At 34.1% G+C, this 13,890-nt stretch overlaps 1 protein-coding gene across 1 annotated transcript in view; it reads right to left on the bottom strand.

Moving 5' to 3' along the window:
• LOC124536524 (low-density lipoprotein receptor-related protein 2) overlaps positions 1-13,890 on the bottom strand; it is a 199,798-nt gene that overhangs the window by 63,247 nt on the left and 122,661 nt on the right. The window lies entirely within an intron of this gene.

Raw genomic sequence — 13,890 nt, 5'->3', positions numbered from 1 at the left:
GTCATAAGGGATTCGAATATTTGACTTTTTTATGTTATAGGTTTGTGGACGAATAAATGGCCCATCTGATGGTAAATGGTCACCACTGCCCATAGGCATTGGCGCTGTTGAAATATTAACCATTTCTCACATCACCAATGCGCCAAGAACCTTGGAGACTAAGATGGTACTTGTGACACTGACTTACTGTTGTTTGGCGATAAAATATCTGATGTTTTTAAATAAGAGACATTAGTGATAAAACGCACGTTAACACTCATAGGTCCTCACATCGGGGTCCTTGCTAAGATTGATGACGTATCTTAGCCACTGCTGGGCCTGTCTTCCCGAAAAAAAAATATTGATTTTTTAAATACGCTGCTCGTATATAAGTTGGTGAAAATTATGTGTCAGGATTAAATCCAATATCTGCATAGCATTGTAAATCTGATGATATGTTTCTTGCCATGAAGGTAGGAACTCCAAGAAGAACATAGGAAGGCTTTTTATGTAAAACATCAAACGATCAATTCAATAAAAACGAGCGAAGCCACGACCCACAACTAGTACAAACATAGACTACAGAAATAAACATGTTCGATGCGTTTCATAATTCATGTTGTAAAACAAATTTTCTTATCAACTCTCTTTATGTAGATTAAACTCCTAAGTCCCGGGAGAGAGTTCCAATAAATAAGCGAAGTCCGGCGATAAATTAAAAAAGAAATGAAGTAAAACAATGGAGCGAGGGTTGCGATGTATTTATTGCTAACTAGACTTTAGCGGTTTGCTTGAGAAATCTATTTATTTTTAAGGCTATTAATCGAGCGAGTTCATTAAAAGTACAAAAAAAAATATATATATATTGTTTGTCTAGACTGACAGAGTCGAGATGGCCCAGTGAGTCGAGATGGCCCAGTGGTTAGAACGCGTGCATCTTAACCGATGATCGCGGGTTCAAACCCAGGCAAGCACCGCTGATTCATGTGCTTAATTTGTCTTTATAATTCATCTCGTGCTCAGCGGTGAAGGAAAACATCGTGAGGAAACCTGCATGTGCCAAATTTCATAGAAATTCTGCCACATGTGTATTCCACCAACCCGCATTGGAATAGCGTGGTGGAATATGTTCCGAACCTTCTCCTCAAAGGGAGAGGAGGCCTTTAGCCCAGCAGTGGGAATTTACAGGCTGTTGTTGTTGTTGTTGTCTTGACTGACTACCAGTATAGAGACGAAATTAATGAGTCAATATATCTGAAATTAGAATCATATGTTTTCTTCATAACGTCCGTATTGGCTAAGAATTTTAAGAAATGTGAACTTTGAGGCGAAATCTTTGTTTATCGAAATTTTATTCGTAAGAACTCATAATGGATGGCCAATACTTAAAAAGAGAGTTACTTTTTATACTTATCATCTTATTACTGGTCACCATACGATGTTTCTAAAGTCATTATCATCTTATATCACTTTAAACAAATTGTCACGAGACAAAATGTCTTCTATAAAACAATTGAAATACTATTTTGAGGTCTTACTGATATTAAAAATTGAAAGGTGGTATGTTTATAAGTGTTCTGTACTAACGCAAAAAAAAAATAGCTGAATGAATTTGTATGAGAACACAGGCTATCTATCCAATAGTCCCTCGGACACTCACACAAAGAGGATTTAAAATATAACATCGCGAACGCTGGTTTCGTAACCAACTTAAATTTTAATCAAGAATACTGAGGTTGCGTCCAGCGTCCGAACAAAGAGCTTACCTGAAAAATGTACCCCCAAGTGCCGGTGATTACCCGAGACGAGTACATTACTCTAAACTGTTTACCTTTACACTTGAAACTTAGACGAGCGTTTAATTTTATAGCTTCGGTTTCAAGTTTATATTATTATAATAAATATAAATATGCGAAAACATCACATATATTACTCTTATCCCAATGTAAGTAGCTAAAGCACTTGTGGTATGGAAAAGGAAAAGTAACGAAGGTACCACTGAGGGTCTGTATTATTAGATAGTAAAATCGATTCTTTGTTGTTTTTTCAAATTAAATAGAGACCGATATAGGTAGAATCAACGTGTAGTACATTTTTAGTGTTAGAGTTTGGTACTCTAAGAACAAAGAAATGTTGATCACACGTCTATAGAAACGGGAGAAAGTAAGGAAATTTAACAGCTACTAATTTGCACATAATAACCAAACATCTAGCAGTTTGTTAGACACTTACAGAACAATTCACGGCTATTTAATAAAATGATTGATTTAAGGAATTCCCAAGACGCTGACCTGTCCTATTGCAGGGTCAGACCTTTTTAAATATGTAATACTAGCTGTTTTTTGCGGTTTCCTCTGTCGATTTGAATGGCTGTGAGAGAGGCTTAGCTCTCCACCAGTTGATGAAGCCAACGATGAAAATAGAGTTACACAGTATTAGATTATATTCTAAGAAAACATCGGCATAGTGGGGAAACCAGCATGTCTCAACAAACCCACATTAGAGCATCGTGATGGAATATGTGGTTACCAAACCTAATCCTCGAGGAGAGTGGAGCCCTTAGACCTGCCTGAATATTACTTTACAAATACATAAATAACTGTCTATATTAATTGATGTATACACACATACAAAGACATTTTACATTAAAAAAAATGTTATTACTTTAACGAACTTGATAATTAATGGGTAGATTAATAATTCAGAATTATAGTATTTTGAATAATCTTTAAACACCTATCAAAGCGCGGTAACAAATAAACGCAGAAAAATTAAAGACATAACAATGATATATATGTAACATTGAAATCATTCAGAATATACATATATGTTTCAGACAGACAACTGGATGGTTTTTTTTTATTATATTTGCTTATATTCAGGGGCCTAGGGACCATCGATCACGGACCAGGGGCTCTACAGAGCATTATGGTAATACGTGGGCCCCATTACGACTGAGTGAAATATTATTTATACTTTTGATGTCTCATTCGCAGTATCGCGGTGTGATTTATCGAATATTTTTTTGTGATTGACGCGTTAACCGGTACTAAAAAAAAACAGAGCCCGCGATTTCGTCCGCATTGATTTCGGACCCTATTTTTCCAAAATCAAATTTAGTCTATGTATATTTATCTTAGTGAATAATGTAGCTTTCAAATAGTGAAAGATTTTTTAAAATCGGCCCAATAGTTTTTGAGACAATTCATTACAAACAAACAATCAAAATTTTCCTCTTTATAATATTAGTATAGATGAGACTAGCTTATAACAAGTAGGCTTTAAGAAACTGTTTAAATTGCCATTATACAAGGTAAATATAATTATTTTTAAAGCTGTCCAGAATGTAGATATTACGGAGAAAAACAGACGAAACTGAATAGTTACTCTTTTATCAGTATACCTCATTAACATAAGTTTTTAAAGCTTATTCATAAATAAATTTCGGTGCAATTAAATGCATGTTGGAATTAAATTTAATGCTGGTGAGACAAAGCATATTTTTATAGCACCGCCCTGGGGGACAGTAAAAAACTCTATCTTCACGGTCCGGGAACGAAGTCGTAAAGGGCCCTCAATTACCTGTGAAGATAGTCGCGCACCGGGCCGCGCGTGTAATTGCCGTACTGTTTAATTAACATTTTTATTACACAATTTTAATTTTTTTTAACTGTAATTCGTTATTTGCGTACTGTATTTTTACACTTTTTTGCTTTACTCAAAACATAAAGTAAAATAACAGCCTGTAAATTACCCACTGCTGAACTAAGACCTCCTCTTCCATTAAGGAGAAGATTTGGAACATATTCCACCACGTTGTTCCAATGCGGATTGGTGGAATGCACATGTGGCAGAATTTCGATGAAATTAGACAAATTAGTCTTCACTGCCGAGCACGAGATTAATTATAACCACAAATAAGCACATATACATAGTGGTGCTTGCCTGGGCTTGTACCCGAAATCATCGGTTAAGATGCACGCGTTCTAACCACTGGGCCATCTCAGCTCACTCAAAATATATCTTGATAATTTACAATGTATAGTAGTTTCCTCCTGGATTACGGTGTAATTAAAATCAGACTTGCTGGAAGCTTTACACTTTGGTGAGTGTTTGAAATGTGGGAAATTTACAGGTTGTTGTTGTTTGTTGTTTTTAACAGAGTTGCCTTTCCCTTCATTTTCAGGGTATATAGGAGGTCGCGCCCTCGGATGCCGGCTTGCACAATTTTGTACTCTACTATAGTACTACACAAACACATATTACACAATCGGATTAGTGGACGTTTTACAAAGTTCAACTATGATACATGTATGACAAAACCATAAGAGAACTTTAATAAACTTAATTAATTTTACATAACAAAGTGAAATGCATAGCATTTGACGAGATAAAAAAATACTACACTTTCTTCATAAATTATACGTCAAATTGTTCGGGTACTTACGTAATTACAGGAACAAGGGATACTTATCATAATTGTATATTTTTACGAGTTCATCCCAAAAAAATCTTACCAATATGACCATTTACAATTTAATACAAAAAATCCACAGTTTGATTCTGGACACATAGATAAAAAGTATATGTCTTGTAGTTTTATATGAGATGAATTATTTAGGAGCTTTTTATATTAATTATGTTCTAAAATGTTGCTAATGATGCAACAAAAACTAGCTGAAGCGATAACATTTTCCCGAACTATGCTATCTCAACAGAGTTAGTGGATACGTTCAATTATCTAGCCCGCTTGTTTGATTGTATTCACGTGCCCTCGACTGCAGACAATTAAACTAGTTACGCCCCCACAACTCGCTCTCACAACTACAACTTAGTTAGAAACTACACCCTAATGTACTTTGTCTATTAAACTATCTAAATACTGTATCAGACGTATGAAGAAGACCATTTTATATTAACTAAATATAGTGAAAAAAAAACAATATTTAAATAAGGTGTAGATCTCAAAAACATATATAATGTCTTCGACTGAGTGTTTGTGGTTTGGTAAAAACTTCATGAGGAAACCTTCATTTGGCACCATGAAATTGACACCTGTTCAAAATAGACATCTGGTCAAAAACTGCTCAAGATTAAAGACATTTGTTTAGAATTATAATTTCACAGTGTCCATAATAATAATTTCACAGGTTCAATCGAAAATATTTTTTTTAACAATTGAATAGCTAAGCATACGAATATATTTTGTATTAAGTTTTTGATAAAGTTAATGTGCTTTTTAACATTCCTTATTTTAATATCATTTAATATAATATTCTGATATAATTGAATTCGAAATTTTGAGATTTTATATTTTTTTATTAATAGCCTGTTGTTTTAGTAAAAACTATATTTTTGTCTGAATCACATTTTACTAAATACTACTGATTACGAATGTACCCATAAACGTACCGCAATGACATTTACCTTTTAATGATGGCTTAAAACATTTACTAAATATTGGCTTGCGTGGAATAACATGGTAGCTGTATTGAAGGAAATTATAGTGTCGGTTGGTGTGTAATACAATATGAATGACGTGAAAACCAGGGGAGTCTTGTTCATCGATTGAGTTCCCCTCCTCAGACCATCGACGATAAATGTACTCTAAGAAAAGTAATACTTGTTGAAATTTATTCTTATTCATTCTTTGAAGTTATTGATGACTATTCATTTCTTTATTGTTTTTTTTTATTTTACTGATTATTAATTTTCTTAAAGACGAGTATGTCTGTCACATGTTAAAATAGTGGAATTATAAATACATTTCAAGATTACTCTGAGTATGACACGCGCTTGTCATACATATACAGATATGGCGGCTACAATTCATATACTTAGTATTATTAATTATTGCGTTATAAAAACGTAAAGTATTAATAGGAATATTTCAAGTATGAAACAAATTCTTCGTTTCTTTTTTAGGTATAAAATAACAGTTAGATAGAAGTATGGCGATGGATACCGCAAGTGTAAATTGTATAAAAACAAACTGTGATACTTTCCAACTGACGTGCGGATAGCAATTTATTGTTGGGATAGCAACCGTACGTCAGGCGTCGATTCCTTTCTGCTCCAGCTGAGCTGAGTTTATCAGTGAATCGAACAATGCATCCCATATGTTGTTGTAAATCAATTCCTATTAACAGTACCATAAATACGCTTTTTCTTCAATCACGTACAGTGGATAGTGTAGAGTTGTTTTACTAATCTAATTTCAAATTGATCATTTGTATTGTACATAAATACTTATAAAAAATACTTAAGTTTGACCATGATTAATCCTGATACGTATAGAAGAACTAAAGAACTAAGACTAAGAAGATATTAAGAACCTAAGAAGCGCTTGTCTAGGAAATGATTATTCAATCTTAGCTGTGTGAGAAATGAAGGAGCAAAAGGCTGTGTGCGAATGTGTGAAATGTCAGTGTCACGGCGCCTAGTTTCTAACAGTGTGGTGTATCTTATAAACCACAAAGCTTCTGTGTACACTCTCTAAAGAACAACATGTAGAAGAGCGACACTAAAACGGTATTTTGTTTATTGGTCAGTGTGATTGTAAAAAGACAAAGATTTCTGACAAAATCTATAAAATAATAATGAACTGTAATGTTGCAACTTTCCGGCGAGAACGGCAACAAAATCTCACTTACAAAGACTCACTTGTCACTATTCCCATTCATGCCGCCTCATAAACCTCACGAATTTCGCTTCCTCGGAGTGATTGGAGCGCTAAAGACTACGGCGCTCCGCAAATTACTCAAAGTGAGAACAATCAACGTCATTTTGTTCCTTTTTACGTTTTACCGATATCCTATCGCGGAGAGCTTTGGATCTTAAATATTTCTTCCAAGTTAAAATACTTTTAAGAATTAAATTTGTTTTTCAAATTTAAAGTTTTATATGAGTTTTTTTTATTTTTAATAATATGAACGCAAATATCAACTACCAGGTTTTATTACGACAGACATATTTTAAAAATATATAATTTTAAAAAGTAAGAAAGGTTGCAATAAACAATGTAATATAGTTTAAAAATAAAATATTTTAATCAAGATTAGCTTAAAAGTTAAAAGTGGCGCCCGACGTGGGCTTAATGTCTCCCAATACTAGCTGAGATGTGGAGCAGAATTTGATGCGATAAATATAGGTGCAAATGGTTTTTAAGTTTACCTCACTGAGCTAAGCACAAAATGACTAAAAAACTACCAAATAAATAATTAATCTAATTTATCTCGATTCAAATCCAGAATTTCCGGTTGATATATATTACTAGAAATAACAACACAAACAAGCGATGTCACGTTAGTTTTCATTAAATCTTTTATCCGTTTCGAATTTCAAATTCAGACTCGAGCAATCGGGACGAATACAATTCGAGAACTTTCGACAAACTTGTCGTACCTTCAGGAACACGAGGGAAGTTTGAGAGCACGTCGTCCCTGGGAAACCTGGGATACAGTTTTGATTGTAGTACTCGCGGGTTGTAATAACTATCATTGGTCTACCTGACGACGGGGATTTGAACTATTATGCTCAAAAATCACCTCTAACTTCAATAATGCGAATTATAGGGTATAGTCCACACGTTTCCAATAATATTACTAATCTATCTTGATATAGATTTGGACCTTTTCCATAGAATGATTTAGTTATGAAAAGAAAATGTGATTGATATAATATATAAGTAATTTTAAGGACAGTACTCTATTGAGTACATACAGAAAACCATAAAAACTGTTAATTAAGAAGAAACGCCTACAAACATGACTTAAATAAAATAAAAAGAATTTTGTAGTAAAAATTTAAACTATCTTAATCTTCTTATAAACGCTGTACAAGGTGCTGAAATCCAATAAGTGCAGTTTACAAACACTCGAACGGGATTAGATGCTGAATCCCGCAATTTCCGGGATTACCGCAGGCCGGGCTCGAACCCGCTAGTGAACCAGCCACGTAAGCCTGCACAAATTGCTCGCTTGTTTAGATTGTGAGAAACGCTTCGAAGGTATAACCCCCGACGTTCTCCGGTGAGCACGTAAATTCCACTGTTGTCGTTAACTGAGAAAAGTTAACACGATACACAAATAATTATAACACAACTATTGTTTATTTTAAAAAGTTTTAATAAATATGTGCGATTCTCGATTATCCATATTTATATTATAAATGTGAAAGTAACTCTGTCTGTCCGTCGCTCTTTGACGACCAAACGGCTGAACTGAATTTGCTGAAATTTGGTATGAAAAAAACTTGAACTTTAAGAAAGGACATACATAGGCTACGTTTTTCGCTCAACACATGACAACCAACACCCTAAAACGCAAGTGAAACTGCAAGTGACAACTAGTATATAATAAACATAAAGTAATCTAAAATAATTCTGTTGATTTACAGTTTTTTTGAGGAGAAATATGGTAGCTTATACGCTGCTGGAGCATCGTGTGGCAGAATTTCATTTAAATAAGATCTCTGCTCTCATTTTATTTTCATTTATTAAAACATTCAACGTCATAAATATAAACTCAAGTCGCATTCCATGAAAATTTAAAGATGCTCTACGAGTATATGTGGATAAGAATAAAATTATTCAAATTATGAATAGTTGTCTGTATGTGAGTTTAAATCGTTCCGAAGTTTAATCAAATCTATCTCCGCGCAAGGTATTGGCAAAGAGCACCTCGTCAATGGGTGTGCGACAAGGACGGAATTAAATGCAAATGCAGTGAACAGCGCGACGAAATTGCGATCAGTCTCGCCGTGCAAGATGTGTTCCCATTATCGTACGTACGGTTATGTTGTCTTTATCACTTACATTCATATCAAATTTACTTGGGGATATGACTTCGTGCAAGCCCTCTTGGTTAGGCACCACCAACTTATTACAGATACTGCCAAACAATATTCAGTATTGTGTTTCAGTTCAGTAACAAGTGAGAAAGTCACCCTGATGTTTTAAGGAACTGTTAATATTTCTTAAAGCAGAAATGGCTATGGGCGATGGTGACCTCTAACTATGAAGAGGTCTACGTTTAATCACAAAGTAATTTTGTGTTCTACCCATGCCAAGCCAGGAACAATGATTAATTAACAACTCAGCAAATATTCCATTCAACATATGACACTCCCATAATATGCATGATTATGCAATATTTTAGAGAAATTGCAAAACGCCCAAACAATATTGATTTTGGTTTAGTGCAGTCGACACCAGGATCATAATTACAGGATATCCTTAAAGCTAGACATCGGAGAATATAATAATAGCCGTTGATACTCGAGAGAACGTACTGAACCTCTGAGGCATGCATTCATGACGTCACGTCTACTCGAAACATTATTCTGCTCCGTGCCGTATCCTCACATGGATAAAGTCTTCACCGGAACAGCATTACAAGGAGATACACAAAGTGACGTCCACATTTACTTTACACCGACGAATACGAGTTGAATTTTGTTACATTACTGAATAAATAACTGTCGGACAAAATTCGTCACATTTATAATCTGCGCACAACTTGCGCTTTTAGAGCGTACATCTTAATCGATGATTGCGGGTTCATACCCAAGCAAGCACCACTGATTATTCTTGTGCTTAATTTGTGTTTATAATTCATCTGCGTGTGTCTAATTTCTGCCACATGTGTATTCCGTCAAACCGCGTAGGAACAGCGTGGTGGAATACGTTCTAAACCTTATCCTCAAAGAGAGAGGAGGCCTTAACCCAACAGTGGGAAATTTTGCAATTTTGTTGATATTGTTTTTGGTTATTGTTGTTACGTTTTTATGAAAAAAAAACTAAACTAGAAATAAAACTTAATAATTTTTTTTTATGTATTTTGCTTCAACTAGTTTCAAACCCCAATTCTTAAGAAGTTTCACTTCGCAGATGATCCGATTTAGAAATCTGAGCGGAAGATCTTATAAAATGTTATCACTGGCCAACCGCTATTAAGTCCATTCGGCCATCAAGAAGGCCGTATCGTATTTATTGGAACTTTAATAGATATCGCGACACTAAAACTATTAATATTGGAAACACAATCGGTAGTAAAGCCCAAATATTATGACCAACTTGACCGCCCCGAATTCGCACGGGCAGTATTACAGATTATTTTTCAAATTATAAGAGAATGTGGCATATATTTTTACAATCAGGGTTGCCAGCGTCTTTTGCCTATTTGTCAATTAAAATATTATGATCGTAACATAGATCTTAGCAACAGTCATCAGTTGAGATCGTACAACTATTTCAGTTTTTGTAGAATCAGAACATACCGATTTTAATTTAGTGTAATCTCATGAAATACTTTCTATCGCTTGGAGGCACCTCATGCTGTTATGTCATTTAGTCCAGTTATATTAAATGATCATTTTTACACGACTAAAATAAACGAATTTTTTATCATTTATTTAACAATTCCAAACTAATATTAAAATTTATATTTTCTTTTTTTTATGGTATAAGGTATATATATAAGGTATATGGTATAAGTGGTCACCATCGCCCATAGACAATGACGCTGGTAGAAATATTAACTTTTCCTTACATCATCAATGTGCCACCAACCTTGGGAAGTAAGATGTTATGTCCCTTGTGCCTGTAGTTACACTGGCTCACTCACCCTTCAGACCGGAACACAACAATACTGAGTACTGTTATTTGGCGGTAGAATAAATGATGAGTGGGTGGTACCTACCCAGACGGGTTTGCATAAAGCCCTACCACCAAGTATTTATTTTAAATATTTAGCATAATTACTTCAGGAGTGTGTTCGTGAAAACGTCGAATTCAAAATATATTTGTATTATTAGGTAATCTCATATAAAATATATTGCAGAAATAATCCTATATTTAAAAGGAATTATTGTAAAGAAGACGATGGTTTCGTTAACAAAACGTTTTCTGAACAACTAAAATCGCTTTTAGACGGCGATAAAGAAAAATAAGCGGATTACTCATCAGCAGGAGCTGTATAAAGAAAACTCCGATGACGGCAACCTGTACATTTGTTTACAAAAGAAAATAAACCGCTAATAGTGCTTATTCTATTGGAATATACGGTATTATACATATAATAAAAGATATATACTCCACATTTTAATTTTAAATCGAAATCTTTAATAAAAAATTGTATAAACGTTTTTTTTTTTTTTTTTAAAACCTAACAGAAAAGTATTATTATATGATATCTATTCCATTTAAAAAAGTAAGATCATGCAAAGTGATTAATAGGAGATTTGAGTATATAATACTATGTTAGTATTTCGCAGTTTCACCTGCTTTAAATTGAATCTATTAACGTTACAAGCTTGTATTTCATGTGACTTTATTATTTTGGTTTTAAAAGTCTAGGTTTCATATGTTATTGTTCACGCTGCATTGTCTAACATTCTGACTATTTGACTCTTAATGAGTTCAGTTACAGAACCAATAGGTTTTCGTGCTTTCCCAAATCCGAGGGAGCATAATCACTGAATCACCGGTCTGCAGTAACGTATTGCCCTTTAAGTTTTTTAATACTGCAACTCAAGATTACAAGCCAGGATCGCGTGACCTATTTTGAAATTAACCATTAGCCACAATTCCAGCGCCATATAGATTTTACGTTTTTTATTATATAGATTTAGGTGGTAAGAGATCGGAAGACCCAGGTGATGGCTAGAGGTCACCGTCGCCCATTAATACGTCGTTGATGCCTAGAACTAACCTGTATACCCAATGGATACTTCTAAATTATAGCGGGAAAACTTCAGAGGAATTGAGCTTCCCCTTCCATGAATGTTTTTATGAAATATTAGCTTATTGTCCTAATACAGAAATCATCCGTCGAGCGCAGCTAAGCATCTCCATTGTTCTTGTAAGGAAACTGAAATACTAATATTGTTTCGGCAACATGTTTTTATAAGAAAAACCATAATCTTCTCTCGTAAACAGATATCGGATAACAATAACATGTTTTGATAAATATCACTGACGTAATAATACACCCACGTGCAAATGTGTTTAGACAAATATCAATATTTACACAATATTTTTCTTCTTCCTAACGTGAATATACTAATCCTGAATAGCCAAACCAGCCTATTTCAGTCTACAAAAAGCACAGTACTCATGTGCCTAATTCGTGTTTCATTTGTTATTAATTTCGTGCACGATGTTGGTATATTGTAAGGATCGCATGTGACTGCCCAGTGTGATTAAGAGCCAAAAATGTTCTTCTTAATGAGAGATACCTAGGTTTAGTTGAAGGATTCTGTGAGAACTAACAGATATATCCTAATGGAGCGATTGACTATGTATAAAATGTTTTTGATTACTAGTGAGATTTTATAAGACATTTTATTAATTTGAATTTTCCAGTCTTATATATTTTCCATTGACAAAGGATATCGCGATTTAAAAAATCAACCTATTCGAATAGAGACATCTATTGACAAATGATTAAAAATTATGCAGATATTTATTTGGAATCGCTTTTCCCTTAAACGACCACTGGTCATAAAGCCTTTAACGTCACGTGATAATGTTTAGGTATATAGTAGTATTACTTACATCTTGATTTAGATGTATTTTTCTGTCGATCAAGTCGATTGATTTTGTGCTTTGTGTTTCTGAATTCAGCTTCAATTTACCTGTAAATGAAAAAAAAATTAATTCATTATTTATCGGATATATTTTTTTTTTGCAACATATAATCATTATCAAGTATTAGGGATTCAATCGTGGCTAAAGTAGCAAATATGTATTTATAGACAATTCTTTCATTTCTATATTTGACAAATATTTAAACGATTATACACATTCAACATTCTTCAAAAAAATAATATGTTTGTTTAAACTTTAAGATAATTTGACGAGAGCTACAAGGTCGAATAAAAATGTAACCTGTGTTTTTGAGTTTGCATAACAGCAGACGCGTCACCTAAACAACTCAAGTAATTATCAAAAAGTTTTGTATAAATAGGGGAACTGAAAATGCGTTGCTGGTTTAGTGTATATTTATTCTTGAATAAGCATATTGGACTCTGGGGAATCACCGTTGGACACTACATGCTAAATAAATAAGGCCTGGAAGAATACCTGTAATCCAGGTGGTGGAGATGATATTTGAGACTTATCCAATGACTTATGACACCTCATTGGATCAAACGGAAGGTGATTTATTAGCTAGCATATTGACGATTCAAAAACGCTTCATTGTAAAAGTTTTCTTGAATTAAATTGATTTGAATTGATTTGATTTGAATAGCTCTAAATTTTGACAGATGTAACATTAAAAACCTTTTTGAACTAGGCATACAATATCTCGCACGCGTTTCCTGTGTTTGCAGTGTAAGTGTATTTCAAATCAAAGGATACACTTTCGGAGACATTGGACTGAAGGCAGAACTTTGCATAATACAATTCCAGTCAAATTTGGTGATACAAATGAAAACAAGATTATATTTAAATAAGACAGACCCCAGGCTCCAATCGTAGCGTTCGCACAATATGTCAAATGGAGACGAAGTCGCCTTGCCGCTTTAAAATCTAATATTCATGAAATGAGATGACGTACTCTGTAGGAGCTAACACTTGGGACTGCACAAGGTAATATCAACTTTAATAACAGGCGACAGGGTTCAAATTAATTTAATCGTAGCAAGTTCTTCAGTCGGAAGTCCCGCGTTAAGTTGCAATACGTCTTTTGTGCAATCTGCACGGTTAAGCTAGCACAATTTCATGATAATGCAGTGTGTATATAAATATTATGAAGCGTTTGTAGTTTAAATTATATTTGTACGTCTAAGTCTGAACAAATGAATGAATAGCATTATCTTGTAGAGACAGTCGAAAACAGAATGGATCTATTTTGGTGTCAAGGTGACTTTGTGAAGGTTCTGATTGGTTGGGGAGTGTGGATTTTC

The sequence above is a fragment of the Vanessa cardui genome, chromosome 16 (assembly GCF_905220365.1).
Source record: "Vanessa cardui chromosome 16, ilVanCard2.1, whole genome shotgun sequence".
NCBI lineage: Eukaryota > Metazoa > Arthropoda > Insecta > Lepidoptera > Nymphalidae > Vanessa > Vanessa cardui.
This window is presented reverse-complemented; position numbering and strand designations above follow the sequence as displayed.